General features: G+C 36.7%; 1 non-coding gene across 1 annotated transcript; it reads right to left on the bottom strand.

The window, feature by feature from the left end:
* Nucleotides 1–483: 483 nt before the first annotated feature.
* LOC112859837 (U6 spliceosomal RNA) lies at nt 484–590 on the bottom strand. The gene has a single exon (XR_003223567.1). It is a non-coding gene; the product is annotated as a U6 spliceosomal RNA (small nuclear RNA).
* Nucleotides 591–11,203: the final 10,613 nt, after the last annotated feature.

Raw genomic sequence — 11,203 nt, 5'->3', positions numbered from 1 at the left:
TGCATAACTCCTCCTCTAAAAAAACCTTCCATGCCTTTTCCTTTGCTCTGGTTTAGTTCGTTACTGTAAGACTGGGTTTTAGGACTCTCCATTATAGACACTCATCCTCCTTCTTGTCCTGACTGTGTCCTATGTGTCCTATGAGTGGATCACAGAGCCAGGCTCTCTGCACTTTGCTTTCCAGATTTGCATACTTCTGATCTCTGAGCTTTCACTTATTCTGTTTCCTCTCAATAGAGTAATAAATACTTCTTTCTCTACTTCCTCTTCCACCACCTCTTTCAGTGAAAGCCCCACACATCTGTCAAACCACATCACACAAAACATCTCCCACATGCAGATTTTTCTGTTCTCATCTTCCCCAAACAGGATTTGCCTCCTTCCTTCTATCAGTTCCCCACAGGACTCTTTTCCCCGAAGCCAACTTGAAAGACTTTCATGAAGGATTTTTTTTTTCTTTCATAATCAAGATTTTATTGGTTGGAAAATGTGGGATGCTTCACAAATTTGCTTGTCACCCTCCTGCAAGGGCCACACTAATCTGCCCTATATAGTTTCAATTTTAGTGTATGTGCTGCCCAAGGGAGTATCGCATGAAGGCATTTTATTGGGGAAGCGAAGGAAGCAGGATTGTGCAAAGAAGAAGCTGGGCTGCAATACTGTCTCTACTGGGCACACAGTCAATCCCTTGGGGAGCTCTGGAGCTGCGAGCAAGAGACTCAGGGACTATACCTCCCTCTGCCCACCAGTCATTGGCTGTGAAGACCTTGGGCAAGGACCACAGAGGGAGTATTTAGCCATGAACTGTCAGCTGTCAGTACTCCTGGGGGAATGAATTACCTCCATCTGAAAAGGATGGAAGACAGGGATAGAAATGTGAGTGGCACACCACAGTATCCACTACCTCAACCTAGAAGGAATTTGTCATTCTCTGCTCTGTAGGTCGTATCTTTGTCTTCTGGAAACTAGAAATAAATATTTCCTCAACATTTTCTGAATTCCCTGTAGCTGTGCGTACAGTGCACAAGAGATGCTGGAGAGATAATTTGCAGAGATAATTTATTTTGTGCTCTTTCACAGAACTTTCACTTGAAAGATATATTAAGGAGGTATGTCAGACACGCTATCTCTATTTTACAGAGGACAAAATTGAGGCGCAGACTGATAATTGGGGTTGGTCAATAACACAGTTAATATTCATTTAAAGTTTCATTGAAAAAACCTAGGTCTCAGGACTTTCAGGCTGATTGTCTTTGCAAAAAAATTAATTAATTAAAAATAAAAAAAAATGTACTCCATAAACCAAAGACAAATAGTAGCTCCAAAAAGGGCTACAGCTGGGTCAACAGTTAATAACCTTGCTCCCTAAACCCCTTCTCAAAAATTCCTGCTTCTGGACCTCCTTGAGGTGCCTCAACTTGATAAGTTATTAGACTCCTTTTTGGCACATATTCACATGCAAAGAGCCAGAGCTTTCAACTGAGATTTAAAACAACCTTGGCTCATTGCCCAGGGCTCATACTGTGGCAACAGCAGAAAGCATTCTCCAAGAATCTTTAAAACAATCGCTATGAGGAACATGACCTGAAGTACAATCCCTGAAGTCATTTTCAGGAGACTTGCCATGGTCATAAAAACAGGTGAAGTCATAAAGAACCCTTTTTTAAGACAACAATGTCTCTTCCCTCTCCCATTCTCCTTCCCAGCCCCACCCCCCATAACTACTCTATTAGCTTCACCTGCCCAAAATCATCACCTTAGCAGAGAAAATCACCTGTGACGTGACCTATTTCTAGGAAAACACCAACCCCAGCCCTGTGCGTGAATCTATTTATGTTGCACAGTTGGGGCCTGGTGCTTAGCAGGATTTCTTGTTCACGGCCGCTGCTGAGAACCCCAGAAGACTGGGCCAAGAGCAGGTCTGTTTCTATTCCCTGCAAAATCCAGTTCTGGGCACCATCACCTTGGCTAGTTATCTCCTTTATTCTGGATTCTTGATGTATGGAAAGAGACATGCACATAGAGATCACATGCACATAAGTACTTGGGCCTCATATACTGAGTTACCATAGCAGTGACCGTCTTCCACTCAATGTCAAATCAATTGCTCCTTAAATGTGGCTTTTTGGCCATACTCCTGTTCAAGGGCCACCAAACACTCCTGATCATTAACACTGAATCTTTAGCCTAGATCTGCTGACTCTCTACAAACTAATTTCAAGTGGCTCTTTAAGTTCTATTGCCTTACTTCGCCTTGGCACACACTCTACATTTCAGCAACATTGTCCTGTCAGTTCTTATATTAGAAGCATTTTCCAAGATGGCATGTGAAGGTTCCCTCAAAACACTCTGGCCACTGACAGGAACTTTAGGATTCCCCCAATTCTGGAAATGTGATTACAGAAACCAAAGTTTGTAATCTGCTAATAGAAACTAGCCAATGGATTTCCAACGCTTGAATCTCAATTTATCCATACGTTTCAGTGACAACGAATTCACCCGCTGGACTGGAGATGCCACTCACAATTTTCACATAGACCATATTCATACTTTATATTTTCATACACACGGAACCACCCCTCTTATATTTTCACACTTGCAAGTTTTTTCCCTGAGAAACCATTTCTTATCTACACTGGTGTTAATCCTACCGAGGTGTCCATGTCAAACTCAGTCACCATCTCTTTCTTGAAGGCTTCTGGTAGCCCACTGCAGAGCCCATATGTGGTTCACATCATTTTATGCCTTGTATTATTATTTGTGTTCACATCTCATCCTGTCTCTATTAAACAATAAGCTTAAATGTAGAAATCAGATGCCAACCATTCCTCTGTTCCAACAGTACCTGACTCAATACACTGGGACAAAGTCAATGTTCACTGAAGAATTGAAAAAGCATTAGGCGTATCTTCTCATAGTCAGTGCAGTAGATATAAAACAAATTTGGAAAATACTTCAACACATTTTTGTTGCCTTTCTATTAAAGTTTGCCATATGCAAAATATGTAACTATTAAGTATATATGTTGAAAATTTATAAAAAGTGGTTAAAGGCATGTAACCGTCTCTAAGAATCTAGAACATTATTTATACTCCAAAAACAACCACATCTCCCTGCTCCACAGTCAACTCCCAAAAGTAATTACTATTCTGATGTCTACCATCTTAAAACACTTTTCATCTCTTTATAAGAATGTAATAGTATGGTATGAACTTCAGCGTGTTTATATTTTGTTTTGTTTTGTTTTATTGCTCATTATTATGATTGTAGATCTATCCATCTGGTTGCTCCATAGCCTTGGTTGGTACTTTCCATTGCTAAATAATATCCCATCACATGACTATGTAATAATTTACTAATGATATTGAACATCAGTTCATATCTAATAACTGATGAACATTAGTTCATATGTAGCATGCTGCTACATATTTAGCAAGAAGGAAGACAGCCAAGCTACTGTGTATGCATACGTTCGACTTTAGTTGTTATTGCCATACAATTTTCGAAGTAGTTTTACCAATTTGAACTACCATCAACATTGTGTGAGGGATCCTATTGTTTCATTTCTTCACCAGCACCTGGCATTGTCAGATATTTAAAATTTGAGTCATTCAGGTGGGTTTTGGGGGTTAGTATGATTTGAATTTGCATTGCCCTGATGATAAATCATGACAAAAAAACCCCAATGCATCTTGTTATGCTTTTTGGCCACTTTGACAATCTTATTTGTGAAATGACATGTGTTTAAATTGTACTGTTATATTTTTCTTATTAATTTGTGATATATATATATATATATTTTAATGTTTTGTTTATTTTTGAGAGAGCATGAGAGGGGAAAGGGCAGAGAGAGAGAGAGAGAGAGAGAGAGAGAGAGAGAGAATCCAAAGCAGGCTCTGCACTGACAGCAGAGAGCCCAGTGTGGGGCTCGAACTCATAAACCGCAAGATCATGACCTGAGTGGAAGTCAGACGCTTAACCGACTGAGCCACCCAGGTGCCCCAATCTGTGACATTTTTAATATACAATTATTTTTGGATACAATTTCTTTATCAGGTATGTGATTACAAATCTCCTCCTCCATGCTGCAGTTTGCATGATAGCTCTCTTAATGGTGTTTTTTGATAAATAAAAATTATGAATTTTAATTAAATCTAATGCATCAATCTTTCACTTTATGGTTAGCAATTGTGACTGTGTGCATGAGTTTACTCTCATTTAAGAATCTGTTCTGAATTTAAGATCAAGAGGTTTTCTTTCGTATTTGCTTTAGAAGCTTTGTAACTTTACCTTTCAATTTGAGGTCTTAGGTACACATGGGATAAATTTTGGTGCATGGTATGAGAAAGGCGTCAAATTAATTTTTATAGAATATACAAGTAACCTTGAGGCATTTATCTAAAAGATCACATTTTCTCCCACTGCACTGCTGCAATACTTTACTATAAATCAATGACAATTTATGTTTGGATCTAAAACTGGGTATTCTCTTATGTTCTATTTGTCTATATTTCTATCTTTGTGCCAAAATCATAGTTTTTTAATTATTGCTCTATTGTTGTTTTGTTTCTAAATCTGTTAGTTCATGTCTCTCTCTCTCTCTCTCTCTCTCTCTTTTAAGTTTATTTTGAGAGAGAGAAAGAGTTGGGGAGGGGCAGAGAGAGAGGGAGAGAGAATTTGAAGGAGGCTCTGTGCTGACAGCTGGGCATGGTTCAGAAAGCCTGAGATCGAGACCTGAGCCAAAATTAAGAGTCAGGGGCTTAACTGACTGAACCACCCAGGTGCCCAGTTCATGTCTTTCAACATTGTTCATCTTTCAGATTTTGATACTTTTACTTGTTTGGATTTCTATATGTATTTTAGAATTTAGCTTGCCAATTTCCATTATATATATGTACATATATATATATGTATATATATATATATACCCATATATGTACATATATATATGTACATATATATATGTATATATATATACCCATACATGTACATATATATGTATATATATATATATATACCCATATATATACATATATATCTATGTGTATTTATATACATATATATATAGCGCTATATGTGATTTATAATTAGAGTTTTATTGATTCTATAAGTCAGCTTAGGGAGAATTTACATCTTTAAAATATTAAGTCTTCAAATATATCAATCTGGTATATACTTTCATCTTTTTAGACCTTTAAAAAAATTTTCTCCATAATACCTCACAGTTTTCAGTGTAGAAGTGTGGAATGACTTTTGTTCAATTTAGTCTGAGGCATTTGATATTTTTGGTGCTATCACAAATGAAATGTTTTCTAATGTTCAATTTTGGCTTGTTACTAATAACTCAAAGTAGTAATTGAATTTCACATATCACTTTATATCCAGCAATACTATTTTCAGTTATTACTGGTGATTTTTTTAATCTATAGAATTATTTTGCATGTATAATTACACAAGTTGTGCATGAATGATGGTTATATTTCTTTTTAATTCTTATACCTTTCATTTATTCTTCTTGCTGTGCTGTATTTGAAATGGTATAAAAATATTGAATTGATGTTATATTACTGGGTATCCATATCTCTTACCAGACTTCAATGTGTATCTTTAATATTTGATAATCAAATAAGATTTAGAGGTTTCTTTGGGTAGCTATATCTTCCCAGCTAATTAAGGAAATTTCTTTCTATTTCTATTTCATAATGGATTCATCATTGATGATGAATTTCATTAAAGGCTTTGTACGTATCTTTTGAGGTTTCCATATGGTTTTTATCTTTTATTCTGTTATACTGCAATTTATTTTCAAATATTAAACCGACATTTCATTCCTAAAATAAAATCGCTGTGATTATAATAAAGTATTATTTTTCCATATTTCTGGATTCAATTTTCTAATATGTTCTTTAGATTTTCTTGTGTGCATGTTCATGAGAGATGTTGGCCTATATTTGGTTTTCTCTTTTTCACATGGTTTTTGTCATGTTTTGTGTTAAGGTCATGGTAAGCCCATAAAACAAGTTTGCAAATGTTTCTTATTTTTCTATTCTCTGGCAGAGTTTAAGATTGGTGTTTTCTTTTCTTTAAATGTTTAGGAGAATTCACCAATGAAGACATTGGATCCTTTAGATTTATTTGTGGAAATGTTTTCAATTTTGTTCATATTTTCTATTTCTTCCTACGTTTGCTTTAAGTAAGTTGCGTTTTCATTTAAGTTGTCAAATGTATTCCAATGAAATTTTCCCAACATCTTCTTATTTTGTTAGTCTGTGATCTATGTAGTGACATGTTCCCTTTCATTTTTTAAATGAATAAACTGTTTTTTACAGTAGTTTTAGGTTTACAACAAAATTGAGCAGAAAGTACATAGAGTCCGTATATCCCTTGGTCCCACATGTATATCTCTTCCACCACCAATGTCCTGTGTCAGAGCAGTACATTTGTTACAGTCTGTGAACGTACATTGACACATTACTATTATTCAAAACATGTAGATTACATAAGGGTTCATTCTAAGTATAATACATTCTATGGGTTACCACACATCTATAATGACATGTATCCACCACTGTGGAATGGTACAGAACAGTTTCACTGGCCTAAAAGCCCTCTGTGCTCTACTTTTCCCCCTCTCTCGATAACCACTGATCCTTTTCTGTTTGTTGGTTTTTGACAACCAGTGACTTTTTTTACTGTGTCTGTAATTTTGCCTTTTCCGGAATGTCGTATAGTTGGCATCGTACAGCATGTAGCCTTTTCAAATTGACTTCTTCCACTTAGTAGTACACATTTAAGTTTCCTCCATGTGTTTTCACGACTTGATAGCTCATTTCTTTTTAGCGCCGAACAAAACTGCACGTTCTAGTGTACCACAGTGTATTTATCTATTCACCTACTGACTAAGGACTAAGGACTTCTTGGTTGCTTCCAAATCTTCATAATTATAAATACAGCTGCTATAAACATCTGTGTGCAGGTCTCTTTGTGTGGACATGTTTTCAATTCATGTGGGGATAAACAGCAAGGAATGTGATTGCTGGATTGTATGATAAGAACTTATTGAGCTTATTGGGAAACTGTCAAACTGTTTCCCAAAGTCGCTGTACCATTTTGAATTCCTACCAGCAATGTTGTTCCACACCCATAACAGCATTTGGAGCTGTTAGTATTCTGGATTTTAGCCATTCTAGTAGGTATGTAGCGGTATTTCATTGTTGATTTAATTTGCATTTCCCTGGTGACACATGATATGGAGTATCTTTTCATATGCATATTTACCATCTGGGTATCTTTTCAAAATGAGGTTTCTGTTAAGGTCTTTGGTGCATTTTAAAATCAGGTTGTTTTCTTATTGTTGAGTTTTAAGAGTTCTTTGTAAATTTTTAGGTAATAGTTGTTTATCAGATGAATCTTCTCCAAATGTTTTCTTCCAGACTGTAGCTTTTCTTCTTGCTTTATTGAAATTGTCTTCTACAGAGCAGAAGTTTTTAAATTTTAATTAAGGGAAGCTTATCAATTCTTTTTTCCCCCATTTATCGTTTAGTTAAATAAATAAGACCAAAGGCAATCCAATTCACAGATTAAGTAGCTGTTTCTCGAAGAAATGACTTTTCTTTTTATTCTTCATTCAATATACTGTTACTGAGTGCCAACTTATTTTCCAGGTACTAAGTACCAAAGGCACAACAATGAATAAGTACAGCTCCTACCATCAAATAATTAAATACATAATTGTGGTGGAATGAGGGGAGATAGGCATGGAACTGATCAACTAAAATCATAAAATTAGGCAGACAAAAAAATGTTAGAATAAGCAACTAAAATCTGGGAGCAGAGAAGTGATTATTATAATTACAATCAAAATCATCACTGTCGTCATCATCTCCCTTTCTATTTTTACTATGTTTTTCAATGATGTTTATGGAAAAATTGGCATGTCCCTAGCCCCCTAAGTGGTGGCATGTATCCCGTCTTGAACAATAGAGCCAGGCTGATTGCCTCAGATGGCTTCCAAGTTAACAGATGCATTATTTGAACCTTTGGTAAACACTATGTAGAATGTGTAAATGGTGCTGTGTAGAGAAAAACCACGGAGAAAACTTAAAATCTCAAAAGATCTCTGTGGAAGTACATTTTAACTGTGTTCTACAAGATTGGAAGGGCTGGAGGAAGGAAGAGTAAGCTTTCGGCATTCTTGACAGAGGGAAAAGCATCACATTTTGCAGGATGTAATGTATTTTTCACTTTATTTTTTTTCCTTTGGCTTACTTTCAAAAATACAGCCTCTGAGATAAATCTGGAAGAGATAGCATTATTCCCTTTTTGACAGATTAAAAAATGAAGAATGGAGTATCAGCAACAATAAATGACATAACCAAGCTTCCACGACAAGTCAGTCAGCAGAGAAGGGACTTGAACTTGTCTGTGCTTAGGACTGCTGCCAGAACCTCCATGAAAGGCAAGGAAAGCAGCACTGGTGATGGTCATGAAAAGCAAGGACAAAGTATCTAAAGGTTGTTGAAACCCTAATGAGCAAATCTGAAATTAACAGTGATGAGAAGAGTAGCCCCTATTCTCGGGGAGGTGTTCCAAGGCCCTCCAGCGGGTGCCTGAAAACTTAAATGGACTCGAATCCTACACAGACTGTTTTTTCCTATACTTACATACCTCTGATGATGTTTAATTTATGAACTAGGCACAGTGAGAGATGATCAATTATAACTAATAATAAATCTCTCAAGACGTCTTCTTGTCCCATACTCACCCTTCTGCTTGGGATGATGTGAGATGATAAAATGCCTAAGTGATGAGATGTAGTGAGGGGAATGACGTAACACTGTGATGCAATTTTGGGCTACTATTGACCTTCTGATGATAGGTCAGATGGAGAACCCCCTGCTTCCAAACAAAGGTTGACTGCGGGTCACTGAAACAACAGAAAAGGGGGGGACTGTTGTAAACGGAATGATGAGGGTAATATCAGAGGGTGTGATTTGATTTCAGAAAACTTGGTTTTGGCTGAGTCTGTCATTTGGGGGTTTAGGACCTTAGGCAAGATCATTATACTCCTTCCTCCTCAGTTTCCTCCTTTGTGGAATAGTGACAAATACCACCACCACCACCAACAACAACAAAAACAAAAAAATCCATGGATTGTCCTGAGGATAAAATGCGATAACATATGTAAGGACACTTCAAGATTATGAAAAGTGTCATTCAATCCTTAGGTAGTTTTATAATAATAATTATGTCTCTCAGCTTTGCCCAAATTTTCATACTTTTAAAATAGTTATTTCTCCTTTCTATAAAATAGATTCCTACATATTATGAGAAGCCTGGTTTTATGTATCACTTTATGTCTCTTTGTTTATTCTCAGTATTAAGTGAGTACATGTGTCCATGGGTCATGGACTGTTAGGATAATGAATCTGGTGCCTGAAGAATTATGATTTCAGGTGGGGAGCATGAAGCAAATTTTCGGACATAAGTCTATGTTCCCCCAAACATCCTAAGTCATAAATATTGTGGTGCTGAAAAGTCAGCAGAGAAATTACATACAGTCTGCACCAAGTTATGGTTCAAAAATCATTTCTCTCTAGAATTACTGGAAGCTTGCAATAGAATGAACTACAATATTCTACTGCTATTGCCATTAAAAAGTGATAGTAATAATGCTAATGCTCATATAATGAATTCACAGGAACTCATTTTATTAGAATTAGTCCTGTTGACAAAGTACATTAAAACAATATTCAATGAGAACTTCAATAAATGGAAACCTAAGTTAATAAAAAATTTTCTTCATATTTTCTACTTCATGGAGTAGAAGAATACCCATATATACCCACACACACTCACACACACATTTTTGGGCATGCCAGAATGCAAAACATCCAACACTCACAAAGTCTTTCTGAAATACATGTTCGAGAAAAGTATCAGCAAAATGACAAATGAATTCAAGAGAAAGAAAAATGAAAGACTTAAGATGGGGCCATCAGCAACTACACTGTTCCTTACTACATTTAAATCTAAGTTACATTGGATATATAATGTCAAAACCAAATAGGTCTCTCCGAATCTAATTCTGAGATAATCTTGAAATGGAGGCAGCCACAACAGAGGGATTTGAAATCATGTCATTTCTTGCCTTAATAGTAAATGAGATACAATTGAAAAATGTAAGTTGAAACAAACAAGAGGATACATTTTGTGTAAATACAGGAAAATAGAATAAAGAAAAACTTGAGGTGCCTGGGTGCCTCAGTCAGTTAAACATCTGACTCTTGATTTCAGCTCAGGTTATGATCTCATGGTTTGTGAGGTCAAGCCTTGTGTTGGGCTTTGCACTGAGCATCGAGCCTATTGGGATTCTCTCTCTGGTTCTCGTTCTGCCCTTCCGCCCCGTCCCTCTCTCAAAATAAATCAATAAACTTAAAAAAAAAGGAATAAAGAATAACTTTAGTGATCCCAAACAAGGTGAAAAATACATTATCATACTAGAAAAATGCTAACTAAGAAGTATGTCAAATAAAAACCATTAGATGGGGCGCCTGGGTGGTGCAGTCGGTTAAGCATCCGACTTCAGCCAGGTCACGATCTCGCGGTCTGTGAGTTCGAGCCCCGCGTCGGGCTCTGGGCTGATGGCTCAGAGCCTGGAGCCTGTTTCCGATTCTGTGTCTCCCTCTCTCTCTGCCCCTCCCCCGTTCATGCTCTGTCTCTCTCTGTCCCAAAAATAAATAAATGTTAAAAAAACCATTAGATAACATAGCAGGAATCATTTCATCCATACCAATAATCATATTAAATGTGAATGTATTAAATTCATTTAATAAAAATAAGATAATATCCTTTTAGTTAAAGACACAATATTCAACTTTATCCTATAAACAGGAGATAGAAACCAGAGCCTTTGAAGTCCCCACCATTACCTGTATTTTAATCATCGTTCCCACATTTCCTGTTCCCCAGTACATACTGAAACATAGGCCTCTAAGTCAGTCAACTGTGAACTCACCGAGCAAACACAGTCTCAGGTCACATGCTTAGCTTTCCACTTTTTAAAAAAAAATTTTTTTTAACGTTTTATTTAGTTTTGAGACAGAGAGAGACAGAGCATGAACGGGGGAGGGGCAGAAAGAGAGGGAGACACAGAATCGGAAGCAGGCTCCAGGCTCTGAGCCATCAGCCCAGAGCCTGACGC

Source organism: Puma concolor, chromosome F2, assembly GCF_028749965.1.
Source record: "Puma concolor isolate L17-30 chromosome F2, mPumCon1.1.hap2, whole genome shotgun sequence".
Lineage (NCBI taxonomy): Eukaryota > Metazoa > Chordata > Mammalia > Carnivora > Felidae > Puma > Puma concolor.
Note: the sequence above shows the minus strand (reverse complement) of the source record. Positions and strands in the feature narration are given on the sequence as shown.